Source organism: Anabrus simplex, chromosome 13 (genome assembly GCF_040414725.1).
Source record: "Anabrus simplex isolate iqAnaSimp1 chromosome 13, ASM4041472v1, whole genome shotgun sequence".
Lineage (NCBI taxonomy): Eukaryota > Metazoa > Arthropoda > Insecta > Orthoptera > Tettigoniidae > Anabrus > Anabrus simplex.
The window spans coordinates 11,986,710-12,007,405 of record NC_090277.1 but is presented as its reverse complement, the minus strand read 5'-3'; positions in this window follow the sequence as shown (position 1 = coordinate 12,007,405).

Below are 20,696 nucleotides of genomic sequence, written 5' to 3'. Positions count from 1 at the left end.
CAGTATGACCTGCAGATTTAGAAGCCATTAACAGCTGTAGACGTTGTACAAGCTCATTAGGATCATCCCAGTGTACATAGTCAACAATAGGTTGTTGATGATTATATTTCCACTTCAAACCCATGCCTGTTCGCTTTCTTTTTCTACATGGCGAACTTTCTGTAGAGAAGAGTGGTTTAATAATGTTTGTATATTTATACCCTCGATTAGACATTAACTGTTTATCCGATCGATGCTGAACTCTGTGCGCGTTTGTAGATTCTAATATTTTTACATAATTTGAAAGATCTCTCTTTGTGTATATACTATTATTGGGGAAGGATTTAAAAATTAATTCATAAAGACCTCGCGTGCCTTTATAGCTTTTGTTATTTATGACTATGTCGTTACCGTGGAAACGTATTTCTGAATCACCAAGAAACCATCTAGCGTCTTCTTTTCGTACCCCATAAACTCGATCTAATACTTTGCGTACACTGTGTGGTTGTGTAAATAAATCCAAGTAAGAAGAAGCAATATTCCCTATTATTGGCTTCTGTGCTTTAAAAATGAATGGAACTTCTGCATTGGGTTGTTCTAGAAGAGTTCTTTCTTCGTTTTCTTTTGTTTCTTCTGCTTCTTCTGTTTCTTCTGTTTCTTCTTGTTTGATAGGAGGTGCTGTAGGAGAGTTGAATGAATTAGATTTTTCTGAGACGGTAGCCAGTAGAGATTTTAAGGGTTTGGATATAGGACTAAATGTTTTTTCAAGTTGATTTTCTTGTAAAAGCTCTCCTGATTTAAGCGCATCATATTTATATTTTACATTTTTAATAGCTTGCGCAAGATATTGATTGTCATATATGTCTTTCTTTATGTCAGATTGTACTTGGTTTCTCGAACGGATGCTGCTTTTCAAACGGGTGTTCGCTGAACGGGTGCTGTTTTTCGAACGGGTGTTCGTCGAACGGGTGCTGTTTTTCAAACGGGTGTTTGTCGAACGGGTGCTGTTTTTCAAACGGGAGTTCTTGGAAGGGCTCCTGTTTTTCAAACGAGTGTTTTTCGGACAAGTATTCGTTGAACAATTCATGTTTTTTCAAAGAAGTTCTGTAGATCTTTAGCTTTTGTTCTGTATCTATGAGCAGACAAACCCATAATGGTATTGTAATACGTTTTTCAACGCTTTTTATTCTATCATAGAGAAATCCAGGTTTGTTGTGTAGTCAAACACAATATGTAAAGGTAAAGTAGTCGTTGAATGCTTACCATCGTCTCCAACCAATTTAAATTGCAGTTTGTCTTTTGCGTGAACAGTAATTATAGTTCCTTCTCCGATTGTTATAACATTTTCATTATGTTTACACTGAATCTTGTTAGCTGCAGGAACAATAGACAATACTTCAAGTGTTCCCGAGTGTGGTAACGTGTATGTAAGATGCCCATTATTGAGACGATAAAAGGGACTATCGTACATTGATGGTATGCTTGTTATTTGTAGAAGGAAATGAACAAGCAGCTTATTTTTTAAAGCCTGTACTATAGATAGAACGCGTTCATTTACAATGCTTAATATATTATCTTTTGTTTCAACGATGGATTTTTGGATCCATTCTATGTTCTTTTCGTTTAACAAATTAAGCGTTTTAGTCATGCTAGCTTTGAGTGTAGCGATGTCTTGCTTATAGGTAACCTCTATGTTATCGGTGTGCTGTTTGTTGTACGCATAATCTTCCAGGTGGTGCAGAGTGACAACATCTTGAGCTTCTTTGGGGTTTGAAACACCAGATAGTCGTTTGTCATTTATATCAATAGTCTCTTCGTTAATATGAAAATGAGCAAAGTGATTGCTAACGTTATTTTTAAGTTCGTTGATATCATAGATTACTACATCAGTTATGAAATTTTTAAGATTAGCTATGTCTTGCTTATGGTAGACCTTTATTTTATCAATATCTTGTTTGCCGCATGCATAATTTTCTAGATGCTGTAAAGTGACGACATCTTGAGCTTCTTTGGGGTTTGAAACATCAGATAAACGTTTGCCTTTTATGTTGATAGTATCTTCGTTTATATCAAAGTGCTCAACGTGATTGGTAACGTTATTTTTAAGTTCATCAAGATTATTGACTACTACATCAGTTATGTGAGTTTGAAGATTAGCGATGTCTTGCTTATAATTAGTTTCTATATTTTCGGTGTGCTGTTTGTTGTACACATAATCTTCTAGGTGCTGCAAAGTGACAACATCTTGAGCTTCTTTAGGGTTTGATACCCCAGATAGTCGTTTGTCTTTTATGTTAATGGTTTCTTCGTTTATATCAAACTGAGCAACATGATTGCAAACGTTATTTTTGAGTTCATTGATATCTTTGACCACCACATCTGATATACGGGTTTTAAGATCAGCAATATCTTGCTTATAGGCAATTTCTATGTTATCAGTATGTTGTTTGCTGCATGCATAACTTTCTAGATGCTGCAAAGTCACCACATCTTGAGCTTCTTTGGGGTTTGAAACCCCGGATAGACGTTTGCCTTTTATATTGATAGTATCTTCTTTTATATCAAAGTGAGCAACATGATTGGTAACGTTATTGTTAAGTTTATTGATATCATTGGTTACTACATCAGTTATATGAGTGAGATCAGTGATGTCTTGCTTATAGTTAGCCTCTATGCTATCGGTATGCTGTTTGTTGTATGCATAATTTTTTAAGTGGTGTAGAGTAATAGCATCTTGATCATTTTCAGGGTCTGAAACATCAGATAGACGTTTACCTTTTATGTTAATGGTTTCTTCTTTTATATCAAAGTGAGCAACGTTCTGTTTAAGTTCATTAATATCATTTTGATGGTTGGCTATCACACAGTCTGTGTATTGTTTATTATATGCATAATTCTCAAGATGATGCAACGTAACAACATCTTGAGAATCAATTGGATTAGAAGCTTTAGATATGCGTTTATTGTGTATATTGAGGTTATCAGTGTTTACTTCTATAATGTTATTTTGCTTATTTAAGTTTGATTTGAGTTCGTTTACAGCTTGGTTTATGCTTTCTACAACAGCATTAACATCTTCCTGACTAGATGCATACAGTTCCAAATATTGTTTATTTACCGCATCAAGAGGTTTTCTCGGATCTTCTAAACCGGTTAGTCTTCTTTTCTTAACATCTATATCACTCTCTGTTTCAATATCAAAAATATCAGCGTAAGTGTCAATCTTACGTTTCAATTCATTAAGTTCTTTTACAACTGATTCGTCTAAATACTCTTTAGAATGTGTATAATTATGAAGATGTTCCAAGGTCACTGCATTAGAAGCTGCGTTTTGATTTACTATTCCGGTAACTGTAGTGGATCCTAATTCCAAACTTCCCACTCCAGAATTGTTAACAATTGTTTTCTTGAATTCGTTAAGAGAATCTACAACAAATTTTTTATTACATGCATCATTTTCAAGTAGAGGGTCGGCTACACAACGTAGTCGCTTATTATTTAATGAATAATCTCCATCTTCAGTGCGGTATAAGTTATTGGCTACAGCTTCAAACAAAATACCATCCACATAAGCCTTAGTTGGTATATCATCTTCCAGTACTGGGTAAGATACAGCAACCTTAACATTTCCACATACCTCCATGATGTTTACACTCACTACTCAGTAGATCAAATGAACATGATCCATATTATATTCGCAGTATTTATACCTTCCGTGTATCGAAATACTTATCGAATCCATTACGATACCGTCCGTTATGTAATTCACTATCTTTATCGATAACAAGGAAACTATATCGATTTTCATTCCAACACTGAGCGCAGAGTTCCTTAAACTCATCGAAGCTCATATCCGTATTAACATGATCATCGTACACATGCTTTAGGTTTCCAACATCTTGTCTAAATAATATAATAAAATTTGCGTTATCTCGAAGTAAATGTTTGGGTAGACAGGTGTAAGTTTGACATAGATAAAACACATCAACACCAAAATGTCTAGCCATACTAAAATATGTTTTCATAATACTTTGTTTATCGCACGCTACATCATCGAAAATAATCACAGAGTGAGGTTTTGTTTCTTCAGGACGTATAACATCTTCGTTTTCAGAATAGCTGTAATAGGAGATACTTGGAATGGAAGCCAGCACCTTTTCTAAGCGAGCATATTTACTTTGCTGTAACGATTTCGAATAGACGTAGACGTTGGCGAAACGCAAACCATTCGGGTGTTCCAACAGATTAATCATAAGATTAGTTTTTCCACAATTCGATGGACCACATATGATACAACGCAAAGAGTTTGGAAGGAGAACACTGTGGCGTCGCACAGCATTTTGTTCTCCTCCTCCATCACCGTCTTCTATTACACGAGCAGGTAGAGAGATGGTTTGTTTTACCGTTTTAACCATAGCGGACTGAATGATATGCATCACCTGCATGCTTATATATATATGCTTACCTTGAGGTGAAAGCTTTCACACGATGTTTGTCACTCGAACGAGTAACAACAACGTTACTAGTACAACAAAGAAGACGAAGAAAAATAAGAAGAAGAAGAAGAAGACTTGTTGTGGACGTGGGTTGTTGAATAAAATTATAAACAAAGGTATTGACCACCTCCCATTTGAAGCACACATTCCAGGTTACCAGTATTGTGGACCAGGCACCCGACTCGAAAAACGATTGAAACGTGGTGATCCAGGCATCAATCCTCTAGATAAAGCGTGCAAAGAGCACGATATTGCGTACCAAGAAACTGATGCAAATCATCGACGTGAAGCCGATCGAGTATTAGCTTCTAAGGCTTGGGCTCGAGTCAAGTCACGGGACGCAAGCGTACGGGAAAGGCTTGCGGCGTTAGCCGTAGCTGGAATTATGAAAGGCAAGGTAAAGCTAGGAGCCGGAAAACAAAGAAGACAAAAAAGAAAAAACCATTTATTGTTAGCTATTCAGAAAGCTCGCTCTGCGCTCGCACGTCTAGGACCAGGTGTCGGCATCAAGCAGGCAGCTTCCGCAGCACTCAGAGCTGCACGCAAAGCTGTAGGAAACAACAACAAGAACAACAACAGTGTAGGAAAAAGAAGAAGAGTTATCCCATTACCACAAAAAAGTTGGGGGGGATTATTCCACTTATTCCACTATTCGCAGGCCTATCAGCCTTAGGAAGCCTAGCGGGAGGAGCGGCAGGTGTAGTGAACGCTATAAACAAAGCCAAAAAAGCAAGAGAGCAACTGTCCGAGATGCAACGTCACAACCATGTCATGGAAGCAGTAGCTTTACGGGGCGGAAAAGGCCTCTATTTAGCTCCTTACAAAAAAGGATTGGGTCTATACCTCTGAAACTACCATACAAACCGCTCTCTAACATTGAATTACATCAGTATGCCTTACAGTTAGGAATTCCTTATTTTCGTGGTGTTTACATGAGAGACACGTTGCCTAAGTACGCACACAAAAACGAGAGTTGTATTGTAAATCTAGAACCCTCTTCCCTTTCAGGTTCACACTGGGTAGCAATATATAAAAGAGGGAAGCATGCACACTATTTTGACAGTTTTGGTGATTTGAGACCACCTTGTGAAGTATCACGCTATTTGCGTGGTTGTAACCGTATTCTATATAACTACGAACGTTACCAATCTTTCGATAGCGTTATTTGTGGACATTTATGTCTACAGTTTCTACTAACTATAAATACTGCTGATAAGTGTTGACAACACATCATTCATCATGAAGAGTAGAAAGGAGTCGGTGTACACGTTGACTGGAAATGGGTCGGAATTGAGCATGGAACTATCTCCAGCGCTTGTTTTAGATGACTATTCGTACGAAGTAGGCATGAAGAGTTTGTATACCTCATACACGATTCCTAACATAACTAAAAATAATAATCTTCTGAGAATTAGGTATGTAGGTAAACATAAAGATATCAATCATGATATAAAGATACCACCAGGAATGTATGAAATTCAGGATCTTATAGATGTTTTAAATAGAAAGTTTGCACGAATAGGAGATACTCCTGATCAAACACATGAATACGAAAAGAATGGTACAAACAGACCCAACAGTAATTTTACTTTAAGCTTTGACAAACATACTTTAAAATCAAAACTTTACAGCAAGTATACAATCGATTTCACCGTTGACGATTCTTTGGCACCTATTCTTGGTTTCGGGCGAACTATTTTGAAACCAAACACAACTAATATCTCACCTTCCCCTATCTGCATTTCGAACATTAACGTTATCCGTGTAGAGTGCAATATTGCAAGCGGTGCATTTTTAAACGGAAAACGTACACATTCCATTTACGATTTTTATCCTAACGTTGCTCCAGGGTATAAAATAGTTGAGCAACCCTTACCTATCATTTATTATCCTATTGCCTTACAAAGTGTAAACAACATCACTGTGACTCTCAAAGATCAAACTGAAAAGAAGGTTGATTTGCTTGACGAAAACCTTTCGGTTACGCTTCACATACGACCTATCGAATGAACACATGGGAATCGTCTACAGAAATACAAGCGATAGAAGTGGTAGTGGAGAACGTAAAGCTTCGAACAACATCTATCTAAAACCATTGACATTAAGCAACAAACGATATCTGGAATCTTTAGGATACAATGTTCTTTACCCTTATAAAGATATAAAACTAAACAGACACACCTCGTTCTCACCTAGAGCCAGCTAAGCCTTTATAGAGTAAACAACATATTCACCATGTCTCAAGCGCCAAAAGAAGAAAAACCGTTTTTCAATCATTCTACTTCGGGTACTGCAGGATACAATGATGAAATACGAATCCCCTATTACGCAAGCAAGGATTCTATTTCTTGTAATCCTCACGTTATAAGTACAGTTACAGGCGGAATCTTAAAGTTTTTACAAACGGATACACGTACACCCAATATGTACAGCAGTTACAAACGAAAGTTTTAAGTTTAAGTGCTATCAGCCCTTATAAAGGTAAAACACACTCCGTGTTTTGCTCATAGTGAGCTAAACTTTTGTATGGTAAACAACACCTCCACCATGTTTCGTACGCTAAACATAGAAGAAAAACCTGTTTTCAATCGTTCTATTACTGCTGTTAAGGAGCGAACCTATCGCCCTTACGCAGGTACAACATTCGGCTACAATGATGAAATACGAATCCCAGCACGCAAGCAAGAATACCATCTGTTGCCTTCAAAAAGTTCTCTTCACGTTATAGGTAAAGTTACAAACGGAGCAGGAGCTATATCCACTACTTCTACCCTAGATAGCAATTTCGGTGCTTTTCTCTTCAGCGAATGTCGATATGAACTTAATGGTACAGAAATCGATCGAACAAGGAATTTGGGAATAGCAAGTACTATGAAGACTTTTGCATCAACGAAATCTACAACCAATCTCCAAAATACTGGTTGGTTCCCTGTCAGTCCAGGTTATGCCCTAGCTGACCCTACAACAGGTTACTTTCACATCGTTATACCTCTTTCTAATATTTTAGGTTTTGCTGAAGATTATCAAAAGTGTATCACAGGTTGCTCCCACGAACTAGTATTAATTAGAAGTAGCAACGATAATTGCACCCTCAAATCTACAGAAGATAATGATAACTCTAATATAATTATTGAGGATATTTACTGGAAGGTGCCTTCACTCTCTCTCTCCCACCAAGAACAAGCACGCATGCTTAACATTGTAGAAAGAAATGAGAACTTGCAAATCGCATTTCGATCGTGGGAATTGTATGAACTTCCTTCTCTGCCTGCAACCAAACGAATGAATTGGACAATAAAAGCATCTTCACAACTAGAAAAACCACGTTTTATTATCTTTGGATTTCAAACTGACAGAAAGAAAAAAAACACTAACGCTTGTGTGTTTGATCATTGTAATATTTCTAAACTAAAAGTCTTTCTCAATGAGGAATATTATCCAAATGAAGACATACGTGTTAAAATAAGTGCTGGAGACTTTTCCGAACTGTATGATATGTATACAAAATTTCAAGCTGCTTATTACTCATTAGAGGAAAATGAAATCGTTGGACCTATGCTTGGTAGACTAGAGTTTAAAACATTGGCGCCTTTGATTATTATCGATTGTTCTCACCAAAATGACTCTATTCGCTCATCTCCAGTCGACATTCGTGTAGAATTTGAAACCAACACCGACATTCCTGCGAATACATCTCTTTACGCACTTCTTCTTCATGACCGAATTGTGGCTTATAAACCACTTAGCGGAGAAGTTACCATAAAACAGATGTAGACTTGAGAAGAAACACTCACCATGCTTGCATACTTCTCTGTTATTATGGAACATACTATACTAGAACTTAAAAATAGGTATGACTGAACAATAGCGTGGTGTCGTCATAAATCAATGCTTCCTTCACCGCGCTCGTGTCGCCATCTATAAAGTGTTTATTGATGGAGTTACTATAAAAGAGATGTGGGCTAAGAGGAAACCTTCACTCCATGTGCGTGTACTTCTCTTTCATCATGGAACAGTCTCCACTAGTTCTCATCGATCTGAAACCTTTGGATAATGGGCGAGTTGAATGTGCTTTCTGTGAATACACCAAGGATGCTGACTTTAGTTGTGCAGCTTTAATTAAATTCGACAAACAAGATAAGTTAAAAAAATTTTTAAAAGACTTACAAAACAAATGTTTCGTTGTGGTGAACGGATTGGGTGAAGAGTTTAAAACTGTTTTTTCTAAACCTGTTGCTGATTTGTCAATGTACGGATGTTCGAAAGCAGCCTTGACAGCAGAAGAAACCAGTGATGATGAATACTTTCCGTGTGAACTACATCAAGAAGAAAAACAGAAATGTGCGTTATGGCATAATAAACACATGCATGATTGGCTCTCTAAAGAGAGTAATGTTATGCGTATGGTGAGTGCTTCTATAAACAAATATCGTCATAGTGGACTTAAATCATTCAACACTCTGGACTGGTGTTATATGCCTGATGAGATTCTGATTTCGCTTGCTGATCATCAACTTCCTTTTCTTTGGAACATACTGCCAGATGAATTCAAGGAAAAACATCCTGAATATGAATATTGTTATGAACATTACTTCAACAACGATCCAAACGCTACTACTCAAATAGATGGTACTCCCAGTATGAAGAAGGACTGTCGTATGTGTAAACAAAAAAAGGTGAAGGAGATGTATTATAATAGTCCTTGCTGTCCAAAGGAATAAATAATAAAAAAGATGGTGTAATTATGTTTATATACACATTTTTTGTATATGTGTCTTGATTAAATAAATATCATATAACCTCTTTTGTGTATTATTTATTTCACCACCTTCCTTATTGTTAAAATAAAAACAAGCAATATATATAAATTTATTATTTTTATTTTTACAAACTAGCTCTTTTACATTTAATTACATATATAATCACTTCATTTATACTTTAATAACAATCAAATAGGTACACAAATAATTTGTTAGTTCCTGTACATACATTTTAATTAGTACATGAAACATCATACTTCTTATACTTCTTTACTATCACCATCAATGCGGTAATGACCCCACGCTAAAGTTGAAATACCATCTGATTGTATGTATCGTTTATCATCATCTGGTGTTAAAACTACTTTGTTTTGACACACAGTAAACACATGATGAAGATTTGATTGTATAGAATACTGATTTTTCATCATATGCTTATTTTCTCTGAAACACTCCTCATAATCATCTATTGTCAAATTCGCTGTAGATTTTACACCTTTGGCTTTTGTTACAGTTTTCTTTTCTGTTTTTAGAGCATACATTTTTGCTCTAAGTCCAATAAATTTACAAAACAACACACCTGACAATTCATCCTTCATGTAGCCTATTTCACGTCTATTCATTCTAGGAATTCTATAAGGATTATCCTCTGAATAGTCTCCTGTATCAAACCATTCAGCAATATCTTCCTTTATATCTGCGTAAACATCCTTAGTTTTTATATGATAAATAAGGCTATCTGTATCAGTATACACTAATGTAAGGTCTCCCTCCTTTGGATACTTTTGCTTCATGTACGCATAATGAAAATCAACTACCTTTGTTTTAGATAAGTCTAATATCGTCATTCCTACAAACATTGGTTTATCGCTCTTGACTATCACCCTTTCCATTTCAATAGCTGCACACGATTCATCAAAAATGACTCGTTTCTTAAAGGTAGGTTGCGCTATTAAACGCCCAGCACCAAAAGGTCCATCCCAACGTGTTGTCAATTTAACATCCCTAAACTTTCTCACATTCATTAGTGTGCGACCAAAAACGGAATTATTCATTAACTTGAAAAAGTTTTTATCAAGATCGTTTGTGCTTTGCTTACGTTTTTCTGTATTCAATTCAATGTAAGGTTTCATCCAAGGAGCTTGATTAAATTGTAGTATTCTGTAAATTTTTAAACATTGCAAACCATACTTTAAACATTGTTTCAAGTTTCGATAATGCAACACATACCGATGTTTATTATGTAGTGTTGTCATAAGTTTAGGAAGAGCCTTTTGTGCAGGAGATTTCCTCATTTCAGGACAAAGTGGAAAATCGTTATGCCAATCATGTATTTCTCTAGGATATAATAAATCCACTTCTAAAATATAACCTATTTCAGATTCATCATCTACATTTAGCACATCAAATTCATCTACATTTTCTACCCAAGAAAAATTGCCTACTGGGAGATACTGCATCATAGCCCACCCATATAGGTTATTTACATCCAAGTACAGTAAATAAGAGTCAGGTATTTCTGGGTTGTAATCGCTCATGTATTTATTGTTAGCTTCAACATACCTATGAGCACAATATACTACTCCTCCTCGAATACCTCTTTCTACAAATTGCATCATATCCACATCGGTGATGAGTTCTATGTGAACTTTTGTTGTCTTTAGAAGCGAACTCCAAGCTAAACCAGGAGCAGTAAAATAATGAGCAGGATCCAACCCATAAGTCTCTCTGCACACCTTCCTAAAGTTTTCAAAAATATCTGCCAAAAGTAGCACATCAGTTTTCAAATACAAATCTGAATAGTCACCCAAAGTAACACAATTAAAAGTTTTCCATACACGTTGTGCTCGTTCATATTCTATCTCAGAAATAGAACTACCAGTAAGCAAACTACCAAACATATCTTTTGGTGGTAAACTTCTTTCATCTAATACGCTTATTTCCTTTACATATTCGTAAGGAAAAACACCTTTTTGACACATCAATTCGAAATGAACAGCGTCTGGAAAATATTTCCGCGTGATATGTTTAGCATCATTGTTCATGTACAAAGCACATTTCTCTAATGAACTGCCTAAGAAGTTGAATGAATCAAGAAATCGTAATTGCAACGACCTGAAAGCTTTACTATCAACAACAGGAACAACTTTAGTAAACGACTTATAGCGTTCTGTATTAGTAGGTATTAATGTTACCCTTCCTGGATTAAATACCTCACTCGCATTATCATCATTCTCCTCTACCTCTACAATCTTCTCACACAATTGTTTGATAATAAAATGACTATCGTATCCACTCAAATTATGAAAAAAGACTGGTATGTAATTCGGTAAGGTGTACTGTAGATTACAACACTGGTGACTAGCACCACGAAATTTTCCAGTTAAGTGGTCATGATCTTTAACTTTAACATCTGTTGCGACAAACTCTTTTTCGCAAATATGACAAGTAGTTGCTCCTAAATATTCTTCTTCCTGATCTCTATTAAGTTCCTCTTTCGGAACTACTTGAACATAATAATGTGCTATATCTTGAACAATACTAGATAATTCTCTAACAAACCATTCGCAACAATCGTCTCCGCGATATAAATTAAATCTACTGTATGTTTCATTGTAAGAACAATGCAAATAGTAAGCGATACTGTGCGCTCTGTGATAATTCAAGGGAGCTGTATAGGAAGTTTCATTGTTTGGCATAGCCGTGTCAATCGGGTTCAAAACGCATTCGATGTCAGCATAAATAGTAAAAGGAACTATTTCTTTATGTTTATAATGAATGAACTTGATTATTTTTTCATTCTCTTTCGGCATTTCTAACTTTACAGGATTAAATTGACTACACGTAACCATGTGGTTATCTAGTCTGGGTTGTGTACCAAAGTATGATAAACAGCGTTCACACACATAGATCTTATGATTATGTTTGTTAACTGTTGAAGACACTAACCGAGATAGAGATTTGATCCACGAAAAATGGTATACAACGTTATCTTGTTCCGTTTGGAGCAGCAATAGGTTTACATGCTTCCTTGCAGAACCCTCTAATTTCTTTGTAATGTAAATAGGTACAATTGTAAACGGTTGATTGCTATCTTGCCCTGCATACATCCACTTTCCATTTTCATACATTACTCCATACACATTCACTGATATATCGTTTTGGTTTTCAAATTTAGACAACTTTTGCATTTCCATAGGAAATGAAATTCCTTCTAAGTTTAAAACACTTCTATAGTCTGGATATGATGATCGACGCTCGGTATGCGTTCTTGCTGGGTTAAGAGCAGCTACAATTGACCATGCAAAACAGTCATCATCGTTGCATTGTACATTAACAACAGCTTTCTTATCCCGTATGGCTTTAGGTAATTTCAAATGGTGACCTGCATGAAATCCTACATATGAATTTATGTTTATTCGCAGTTCCAACAGCGACTTAAGAGCCCACCCAGAATCTCTCTCTGGATAGCGACTCAATTTGGTTAAGGTCTCTTGCACAACATTTTCTTCATACCAGTCTCGTAAATCTGTTGCAATAGTAATAATATGATTTTTGGTGTTGGTGTGAAGTTTAGTTGTCTGATCCGAACTAGGCAATATGTGTTCAGATATCAATGATGTGTTTACTTTAAGCGCACTGCTTTCTAACGCTTTTTGCACATACTTTTTAAACCATATGTAACACCTTTCCAAAAACAATTTAGGATCCTTCAACTCACAACTATTTCTAATTGACCCTGTAAACATACGCGTCCTGTAACTAGTTTCTAGTAATGTCCAAGCCATACAACATTTTTCTACTCTTACAGTTACTTTGCTTAAACAATTGTTTTGTATACAATTCTTTAGACTGTCAACTAGATTTACCCAATATGTATTCAATTCATTTGTATTTTCAATTAACGTGGGTTCATAGATTGAAAGATGAGTTGATGGAATAACGTCTACAGACACATTCAACCCTCTGTCCAAACCACATTGTTCTAACATACTCTCTACGGAGGTGTATGTGTCACTTAAAAATTCTTCAAATTTATGATTGTTTGTTACATTATCCAAAGAAAAGGAAAGTTCTTCTGACAACCTCAAACGTTTTGGTTCCATCATTGTTTACCTAATTTCTCTATTTTTAATAAAAAACAGCAAAAACAGTTATGTACATCCGCATGAATCCACCATTGCGGAAGGAATGTATAATGCTACTAGAACAAGGAATTAGTTTCAAATCACACTTGTTCTCAAGACTTCATAACAAATGCTAATGATATACCTTACTGTACATATCAATAAACATTAATACATTTGACATAATTTCTTTACTTTAAATAGACAGTAATGACAGTTGCTGTACACAGTATGTACATCCGTATTGTAGTTCAATAACTGTTTTTGAATCCACGAATACGGGGAATGTATAACGTCACAAGAACAGTGAATTAGTTCGGAATCACACTCATCTTGAAGACTGTATAACAAATGCTGTTGATATATCTTACTGTACATATCAGTAAACACTATCACATTCGATTCAAACCTTAGAGTTTTGTAGTTATAACCAGATATTATTAAAAAATGAGCATTTTTATCCAACCCTGGAGTCTGTAATATCACACGTAACACACACTCATCAACATTTTTCCTGTGCTCTTGATAGTATTCTTTCGAAGAATCTGATGTGTATACAGTAAACGTTAAGGGTGTAATATTGTTTAACCAACAGTCTTCTTCTTCTTCTTCTTCTTCTTCTTCTGCCTTACAACCCTCAAGACATGAAGAAACTATAACTAACTGTTCGATTCCTTCTCTCTGTCTTACACTTATATGCTTATATTTCATATTTTAGGCACACATATAAACAAAAAACAGCTTAGGCACACATATAAACACAGCTAAAAACTATGGTAGATAAAACATAGGTAGGGAAGATTCTAGCGCCTTCCCCCTATACATGCATGAACAATGTTAAAATATTAAAGCAAACATTTTAAACTTTCTATTTAACAAAATCTACCTCGTTACGTGAATTTATTTTGCCTTTATATATGAGCTTCAATCCCCTTTGATTTAATTCCTCCACGTCGTTATCGGTTAGTTCTTGGTACTGAGCTGGTAAAAATACTGATGTTGCCACCTCTTCGTCACCAGATTTTTCTAAAATATCTGCAACAATTCGCCTCCCGTACCGAGTTTTAACAGCTCGGTACGAGAGTACATTGTAAACTTCATTGACCGCTAATTGATCTAGCGGTCTATACTCGCTTCCTCTTGATTTGGATAAAGTAGAAAGTTTCTTCAACAAGTCCATTACTTGATAGCAAACAGTTAAATCACACTCTGAAACCAAAAAAAAAGAAATCCTAATATTATCCTCTCTATTCAATCAAGTTATAACTTATTACATTGCGTTACAAAGAAACAGAGAGAAAAACTTACCAAAAGATTAGGTGTGAATCAAATCTCTGGTCAATCCCGAACAGCGCGAGCAGCAATCAAGGATATATGTAATAGATCACAGATGTACACAAGCAAGGTTGCAGAACCAGCGAATACGTTTCCACAAACGAATGCTGGCTATATATATACTAAACTCATCGCAGCAGGAGAGCGCACGTGCAAACCAACTCAGCGGGAGGGCGCACGTGCATGCATGTTTAAAAATAGGAGATAAAGGATGCTGGCTCAGCGGGAGAGCGCACGTGCAAACCAACTCAGTGGGAGAGCGCACCTGCCACACACACAAAAGAACAAAGGAAGCGAGGGAAACGAGGCTGACTCAGCTGGGGGAGCGAGGGGGGAACGAGGCTGACTCAGCGGGGGGAGCGAGGGGAGGGGAGCGAGGCTGACTCAGCGGGAGGGGAGCGCGCACCTGCCACACACAGCTGCACAAAGGGGGGAAACGTAACCCCCCTACGCCAAGGGGGTGGAGGCCACACCCCGCCCCCACCACCCTGCACGCGCGCGCGCGCACGCACGCTCACCTCCCCCACAGAGACAGACCAACACACCCACCCTCCCCCCAGCACTACCCAACCCCACCAATCAGAGCAAAGCCCCGCCCCCACCCACCAATCAGAGCAAAGCCCCGCCCCCAACCACCCACCAATCAGAGCACAGGCCACGCCCCCACCCCCACCCCCCCAACCAATCAGAGCACAGACCACGCCCCCCGCCCACCCCCCACCCCACCCCCCACCCCAAAGTGGATCAGAACCGGCGTCACACCACTACTGTTATGCTTCTTTCGTAATCTGCAAGTCTAAACAAGCATATCGCTGTACACTCTTGCCTTCACGATGCGTATTCGATAATTGTTTTCAACCGGTTGCCCTTCCTGACGTCAAAGAACTCGGATTAAGAATCTGTCGAGAATCGGGGGTTTTACAGCTAGATTTTAAATCGCAGTATCACGAACTATTTATTTTACTGCTGGATACCCTTCCTGACTAAGATTTTAAATCGCAAGAATTTGTTTTAAGACTCAAGTCTTGTTATGTTTCTTTCGTAATCTGCAAGTCTAAACAAGCATATTGCTGTACACTCTTGCCTTCGCGATGCGTGTTCGATAATTGTTTTCGACCGGTTGCTCTTCCTGACGTCAAAGAACTCGGATTAAGAATCTATCGAGAATCGGGGGATATACAGCTAGATTTTAAATCGCAGTATCACGAACTATTGTTTTACTGCTGGATGCCCTTCCTGACTAAGATTTTAAATCGCAAGAATTTGTTTTAAGACTCAAGTCTTGTTATGTTTCTTTCGTAATCTGCAAGTCTAAACAAGCATTTCGCTGTACACTCTTGCCTTCGCGATGCGTGTTCGATAATTGTTTTCGACCGGTTGCCCTTCCTGACGTCAAAGAACTGGGATTAAGAATCTATCGAGAATCGGGGGTTTTACAGCTAGATTTTAAATCGCTGTATCACTACAGCCGGTTGCCCTTCCTGACGTCAAAGAACTGGGATTAAGAATCTGTCGAGAATAGGGGATTTACAGCTAGATGCTCGCCGGATACCCTTCCCGACGGCATAAGTTACCAGGATTTGAATCGCGGTATCCATCATTGTGTCTGACTTGCAAGCTCACGCGTATTTTTATTTTTTGCTGAGATATCATGCTACTTCCGTTCGCCAGCTAGAGCGGAAACTCGCAGTACTGCGTCTATTTCATCTTACAACTTGGAGGAGACAACATGTGTACATATAATTTATGATCTTTCACCCCCCTTAAAAAACATGTAAGTATCTCGGAACATTCTTATCCGTGTGTGTTGCAATTACTAAGCGAGTGAGCCGAGCGAGTTGGCTACGCAGTGTGCTTTCTTGATTTTCGTATGAGTGTATTCACAATTACTAAGCGTCTTAGCAGTGTGATGAACGAGTTAGCTACGCGGTATATATTTTTTTATTTTCGTACTAAGCAAATCATTTGAAGTGTTAGTCTTGTTAGTTTCAATTTAAACAAAGGTATCCCCTAACATGTTGTACAGTGTTCGGTTCTACTTGTTTCGTGATCTGAACGCATCAATCAATGTTCTGATCGCATGTAACGACATCGAGTGCAGTGTTCAATTCTAGTCTTGTTATGTTTCAATCTAAACAAAGGTATCCCCTAACATGTTGTACAGTGTTCGGTTCTACTTGTTTCGTGATCTGAACACATCAATCATTGTTCTGATCGCATGTAACGACATCGAGTGCAGTGTTCAATTCTAGTCTTGTTATGTTTCAATCTAAACAAAGGTATCCCCTAACATGTTGTACAGCGTTCGATTCTACTTATGTAGTGTTCTGAACACACCAGACAATGTTTTAATCACATGTTGAAGTTAACGACATCGAGTACAGTGTTCGATTCTACTTATTTTGTGTTCTGAACACATCAATCAATCAATGTGCAGTGTTCAATTCTAGTCTTGTTATGTTTCAATCTAAACAAAGGTATCCCCTAATACAGCGTTCGATTCTACTTATGTAGTGTTCTGAACACACCACACAATGTTTTAATCACATGTTGTATCGAGTACAGTGTTCTGAACACATCAATCAATGTTCTGATCACATGTTGTATCGAGTACTGGCTGTCTCATAAGGAGCTATGTATAGCCGCCATCTTGCATCCGCCATCTTGCGCAAGCATCCTTAGGGCGTCTCTAGTCATGGATCCTTAAGCCGCCTCATAAGAGCAACCACCATCTCGCGCAAGCATCCCTCATAAGGAGCCTTGTATAACCGCCATCTTGCGCAAGCATCCCAAGGGCGTCTATGTATAGCGATCATCTTGCATAAGCACCTTTAAGGAGTCATGTATAGTCACCATCTTGTGCAATTAGCGTCGAGAGAGGACTGATGTAGAATTTTTCTTTTTAAATTATCCGCCACCACATAGAGTGTAGCACTGAGGTTTGCGATGTAAGATGGTGGATGACAGCTGCGCGTAGCACGTAGAATTTGCCGCCACCACATAGATGGCAGCACGGTGCTCTCTTGATTAAAGATGGCGGATGACAGCTAACAGAACTTTTCAAATTGCCCGCTACTACAGAGAGCAGCACGGTGCTCTGTTCATTAAAAGATGGCGGATGACAGGTGATGAAATTGCCTGCATGATAGCAGCACCGTGCTCTATTGATTAAAGATGGTGGATGATAGCTGTCATAAAAAGCACGTGGCTTTGTTTACTAAACAAGAGCACATAGATTTTTTCAAATTGCTGCCACCACATTTCAAAGGTATCTAGCTAAAGAGCGCAGCACTGAGGTTTGTGATGCAAGATGGCGGATGACAGCTGTCAGAAAAAAGCACGTGAGTTTGTTTCCAAACAAGAGCATGTAGAATTTGCCGCCACCACATAGAGGGCAGCACGGTGCTCTCATGATTAAAGATGGCTGCTGTCACGTGGAATTGCCTGCCACCACATTTCAAAGGTAAGTAGCTAAAGAGGGCACCACTGTGCTCTATAGATTAAAGATGGTGGATGACAGCTGTCAAAAAGCACGTGGATTTGTTTATCTCGCGCTAGTAAGGTTAAGTTGGTAGCACTAAGGTTTAAGCCCGTTAAGATGGCAGCACTGCGGATGACAGCTGTGACGAATTTACATCTACTACGATAAAGAGGGCAGCACTGTGCTCTATAGATTAAAGATGGCGGATGACAGCTGACAAAAAAGCACGTGAGTTTGTTTACTAAACAAGAGCACGTGGAATTTGTCGCCACCACATTTCAAAGGTAAGTAGCTAAAGAGGGCAGCACTGTGCTCTATAGATTAAAGATGGCGGATGGTAGCTGTCGAAAAAGCACGTGAGTTTTCCAAACAAGAGCACGTGGAATTTTTCAATTTGCCGCCACCACATAGAGGGCAGCACTGTTCTCTCTGGATTAAAGATGGCTGCTTGTCGAAAAGCATTTTTCAAATTATCCGCCACCACATTTCAAAGGTAAGTAGCTAAAGAGGGCAGCACTGTGCTCAAAGATGGCGGATGACAGCTATCAAAAAAGCACGTGGCTGTCAAAAAGCACGTGGATTTGTTTATCTCGAGCTAGTGAGGTTAAGTTGGTAGCACTAAGGTTTAGGTCTGTCAAGATGGCAGCACTGCCGAGGACAGGTGATGAAAGAGGGTAGCACGGTGCTCTGTAGTTTAAAGATGGCGGATGACAGCTGTCAAAAAAGCACGTGGCTGTCAAAAAGCACGTGGCTTTGTTTACCACACGCTAGTTAGGTTAAGTTGGTACTACTGAGGTTTAGGCCCGTCAAGATGGCAGTACTGAGGTTAGCGATGCGTTGTTGTCGATGACAGCTGTCAAAAAGCACGTGGCTTTGTTTACAAATCTGTCAAAAAGCACGTGGCTGTCAAAAAGCACGTGGATTTGTTTATCTCGCACTAGTTAGGTTAAGTTGGCACTACTGAGGTTTAGGCCCGTCAAGATGGCAGTACTGAGGTTAGCGATGCGTTGTTGTCTGTCAAAAAGCACGTGGCTTTGTTTACAAATCTGTCAAAAAGCACGTGGCTGTCAAAAAACACGTGGCTTTGTTTACCTCACGCTAGTTAGGTTAAGTTGGCACTAGTGAGGTTTAGGCCCGTCAAGATGGCAGCAGTGAGGTTAGCGATGCGTTGTTGTCGATGACAGCTGTCAAAAAGCACGTGGCTTTGTTTACAAATTCAAATCTCGCGCCAAAATTCAAATTTCCCGCCAAAATTCAAATTTCCCGCGGGCGGCGGCGGCGGATGCGGAGGCGGCGGCGGAGAAGGAGGCGGGCGGAGGCGTGCGGCGGCGGAGGTGCGGCAGAACTGTCCAATTATACTACTGGTGGTCAATTATTATTATTATTATTATTATTATTATTATTATTATTATTATTATTATTATTATTATTATTATTACTTCACAACTTTATAGTTTGTGATATACCACGTGTTTCGATATTTAACATTTGAAAAATAGAGCTTAATCATAATTTACATATCTTTACAATATACGCCTTCCTTCGTTATAGGGGTTGCCGGCTTTTCAATTTATGGTCCATACTGAGAATTGAGGAATGTTCTGACGATGTTGAAGGTGTTCAGAATTGCACCTTTTATGCCACACCGTGAGTGTAGATGGGGAGCTGTAGAATCTTTAGGTTTTCTGGACAGAGGAGTATATTCATCGACCTTTTCCTATTATTTGATAACTATCGCAACAATTCTCCGCCGAGAGCTCCTCTTGGGAGTGGGGATATAGAACAGTGTTCGTCAACCGATGGTCCGTCTACTTGGAGAAGACTGAAGGATACCGATTATAATCATGTATAAATATTTAACATTAACGACACAGTGTCGAGGAACTTGTAAAAAGTGCCTACCTTGTGGTAAAAATTTAAAAGAGAATATTTTCAGCTTCAGGACAACACTTTGACGGTAATTCTTCCCTTGGCGTTTACATATTTTTTCGGGTCCAGTTTGTCAGTACCAACTGACACGTAAAGTGGCATCTCAAACAATTTAAACCCAGGGAATCATCTGGTTGTATCTACCGGTAGAGTTAAGCTGATAACGGACCAGATTGAAAATCCACAGCCTGTTTCCAGTCATATGATCGGATCAGGAATGGAATGAATGAAGGCTCCATCCAGCGGCGAGGATAGGAATTGTGCCGGCTGCCGAAGCCTGTCGCATTCCACTGAGGCAATGATTAATGACTGTTAGATGAAATGAAATGATAGTTGAGAGTGTTGCTGGAATGAAATATGACAGGGAAAAGAGGAGTACCCGGATAAAAACCTGGCCCGCCCCCGCTTTGTCCAGCCTGAGCCACGGAGGCTTACAATGGATTAGCAGTTACTTTTTTATGTATCGTCCCGTTCCTTGATACTGGGTCGAGGATGAGGTGAAATGAAATTTTATGCCATGTTTTATGGCCGGATGCCTTTCCTGATGCTAATCACAATTGAGGATGTAATAAAGACGGCATGAATACTA